Source organism: Vulpes vulpes, chromosome 3, assembly GCF_048418805.1.
Source record: "Vulpes vulpes isolate BD-2025 chromosome 3, VulVul3, whole genome shotgun sequence".
NCBI classification, from domain to species: domain Eukaryota; kingdom Metazoa; phylum Chordata; class Mammalia; order Carnivora; family Canidae; genus Vulpes; species Vulpes vulpes.
The window spans coordinates 94267906-94271896 of NC_132782.1; positions in this window are offsets into that span (position 1 = coordinate 94267906).

Sequence of the window (3991 nt, forward strand, 5' to 3'; positions counted from 1 at the left end):
GGGTGGGAGATTTCTCTCCAAATCCCACCAGATGGGCCAGGCAGAGCTGTAGGGCCATGTTGTACCTCGGGCAGATTTGTCTGGGATGGGTTAGGATGGATCTTATAGATAAGCTGGTGGCACTTAGGACCTGCCACTGAGGCTCTCCTGGGAGATACCCTCCTCAGGCTCCTACTGCTCCATCTGATTTCTATCTGCTTCCTCCTGGGTAACTAAGCGAACAGTAGGTACTGAAGGGAGGAGGATGGCCTGAGGGAGAGTCCATTAATCAGCACCCTCTGGATTACCAGTGCCAGAAAGTCCAATTTTAAAGTATGAATCAAGAAAGGGGTATTCATTGCTCTGCATAGCCAAAAGCTCCAGGGGATGGAGTCTGTCTGCAGGCATAGCTGGATCTAGAAGCTTGAGCAATGTCTTCAGAATATGTTTCCACCTGCCTCGTCTGCTTCCCTCTCTGCTGGCTTCTTCCTCAGGCTCCCTCATGGCTTTAAGGTGACACCAGCCCTCATCCCAGCCATCCTTCCTAGAGAGACCATCCTTGCCCCAGAGATTCCAACAAAGGTCCTAGAAATGGAGTCCTAGGGGCTTGACTTTTCTCGTGTGCCTGTCTCTGAACCAATCACTCCTCCAGAGGAGACATGGAGTGAGATGGTTGGCTAGGCTGGGTCATGTGTTCCCTGTTGGCTTTGGTGGGACGGAGGGAGGGCCAGCCTCAGTTGAACCCCATGAACCAGGAGGGGCAGAAGTGCTTCCACAAAGGGAAAGGGATTGTTGCTCCTTGAAGAAAAACATGTGCTGGCCACAATCTCTTTCCTCCTGGACTTAATGGGAATGTTAGCAGTCTAGCCTTACAAGGGGCTGAGGAGTTGGAAATATTCACTGAGCTAGGGAGGACTTGGTTTCTTGTCTCTTTGCTCCCTACTTCCTTTTTCATTTCTCCTGCTCTCTGTGGACGGATCATTGCCTTACAGATTCCCGTCTTATACCTCTATCCACGCGATGAGCCTGCATTGATGGATGTGGAGTCCCCGTCCCTGAGAGATTTCCAGAATGTCTGTTCAGCATCTACCCACTCTTCTGGGAGTAGCTCCTTGATTTGCTATTGGGGAATGCCTCCCTGACCCCTTGCCCCTGAGTCCATGCGACTGAGGCAAGACTCTTCCCCTCCCCCCATGCCCCAGCTCCAGGAGTGAGCCTGTGACCCAGGCATAGTCAGTCACCACCTTCTAGCCCCTGGCCACTGTGATTTTGTTTTCCAGGATGGTCATATAAGCTAGGTAAGGATGAGCTAGGTAAGGTCCTCACCTTGGAGCTTTTGCTAGGACTTTTGGGAGAGAGACATTCTTTTTGTGCTCAGTTGCAATGGTGGTAGGATAGCCAAGCAGTGCTAGAGGTCATCCACGACACTGAAGAATAAAGCCGATCTAGGGGGAAGCAGCGTTAAGATGGAGTCTTGATAAATTTTTGTTTTTTGAGCCTCTGGATTCAGCTTAAGCCTCAGCTCTACTCTCCTAGGATTTTTGTTCCCATGAACTCATACATTTGCATTTTGCTTCAGCCAGTTTGAGTAGGAGGTCTGTCTTTGGAGCCCAGGATTTCACATGAGTGCATAGAGTCCCAAGTAACCCACTTCAGCTGGCTTGTGGGTGTGCCTATCAGGGTCATGTGGTACGACATGGCTCTGGGCAGAGGACTGTTTCTGGGGAAGAGATTTGTTGGTTGGCCCAGGCTTGCTGGTTTTGGGGATCATGAGTGGCTCATGGCATAGCTGTGTTGAGAAAGTCAGGGAATGGCCAAGGAGGTGCCAGAAAAGAGCCTGGGCAGCTCCTCAGAGAGAAGCACAGCTTGGTGGATTAGGCCAGGGTTTAGAGAGGTGGGGGCCCTGGGTGTAAGCTGTCGGAGCCTCCTCCAGGCACATCTCACCTGTGAGATGGAGACATGCACACTTTCCTTACATAGATGTGAAGGTTAGAGCCTAGGTATGCCACACACCTAGCACATGGTAGGCTCTCCACGGAAGTAGGAGACAGTCCCCCACAGGCAGTATGTGCCAGGGAGGCAAAGGTCTCCTTCCAGATAACTATGTCTGTTCCTCTACACCCTGGTCTCTGCTCGCCACCTCTCCAAAAATGTCACAGTTGGCCCACAGCTGGAGAGGACCGTGTCAACAGTCAACAGTGCCCGTTTTCTGAGATCCTGGGGCAGCAAGTCTCCTTCTATCTCTTTCCACTGTGAGATGCACTTCCAATGTGATCAGGCCTGGCTCAGGACCTCGATTGGAGATGTGCCTGCAGCTTGAGCACTTGAGGCACAGAGTAGGATGCCATAGCCATAGGATCTGACACTTCCCTACAGATGCAGGGGGAAGCTCAGAGAACCCTGGGCAGGTGGGCCAATATGTGCCACTGCATCCCCGTGCACATGCCCATGCACGTGAGAGCCCTGAAATTTCCTCAGCCCAAGTGCCACGTTGATGGGCCCCAGCCTGGTTTCCAGTGCGATGAGGGGACTGCTTGGAGTTTACCCTCAGAACACCCCATCACTGGCCAAGGAGTGCCATTAATAGCCTTTCATTCTGTCCCTTTCTCTTTCTACCTACCTGGGTGTCCATATGGACGGTCAGGAAAAGACAATTTAATGCAGAAAAAATTAATTGCATTTGTCAAATGGACTTGAAATGCTCTGCTGGCTGTTTCTCTGTCTGCATAACAGACAAGGGTCTCAGAAAATGGGCACTGTTGACTGTTGACACGGTCCTCTCCAGCTGTGGGTCAACTGTGACGTTTTTGGAGAGGTGGCGAGCAGAGAGCAGGGTGTAGAGGCAACAGACATAGTTATCTGGAAGGGGATCTTTGCCTCCCTGGCACATACTGCCTGTGGAGGACTGTCTCCTACTTCCGTGTAGAGCCTAAAATGTGCTAGGTGTGTGGCATACCTAGGCTCTAACCTTCACATCTATGTAAGGAAAGTGTGTGCGTGTGTCCATCTCACAGGTGAGGAGCCTGAGTGGGAAGTGATTTGCCTAAATGCAGTCAGCTGAAAGCCATGCTTCCCCTTCTGGGGTGTGTGGACTCTGGATCCTCCAAGGTGAGTCCCAACTTGTGCCTCAGGTCTAGGGAGGCAAAGAGCATGGTTAGTTAAGATGTCAGACTCTGGAGTTGGCCTTTAGGGTTCTGATACTTCCTGGCTTACCTTGGATGAACTGTGTCACCATTCTGAGCCTGTTTCTCATCTGTAAAATGGAGAAAGACCAATGTCCTTTCTTCCTAGAATGGCTGTGAGGATTAAGACAGATACTCTACAGAAAGCATATATCACAGAAGTGCTTAGCATTTGGTACTCCCTGAGCAGGAAGGTCTGGTTGCTTTGGGAAGGGGACCACCTGGAGCAGGATAGATAGTAAGGAGTGGAGAGTAGCTGAGCACCAAGGAGTATCTGCAGGATGGTGGTGGATTAGTTGGTTGTTCAGAAGATATTCCCACCCCGCCCCTCCATGTCAGGCTTGCTCAAAGGCTTGGCTTGTTTTGGTCACTAGATTGTAAGTTGATGGGACCACGTGGGAGTTCTGAGCCCAGGCCTTAAGCAGCAGCAGCAGGGATTCTGTTTGCCACTCTGGGAGCTTCTGCCTTATGACATGGGAGAAGCTTTCCTCACCTAGTCACATGCCCTTGAGTTTGGGCCTCAGTCTGAGATGCAAGGAGCAGAGCTTCTGTGGGCAACCTGCAACCCTGTGAGTGAGAGAAGTGATCATATTAAGCCACTGGTATAAGTGAGGCTTGTTACACAGCACTCTCCTGGCAGCTGCTAACCAATACACAGAGATACAGTGAGACCAGTGGACCTGTGATCTTGTCTGCTCAGCATCTTCTGGGTGTACCACCCCTCTACCCTCTCCCATCCTTGGTTCATGTGGACACTGCAATAGCCTTCTAGCTAGTGTTCCTGACTCCACCTCTTCTCCCCTCCAGTCTTTTTACCATCCAACAGAAAG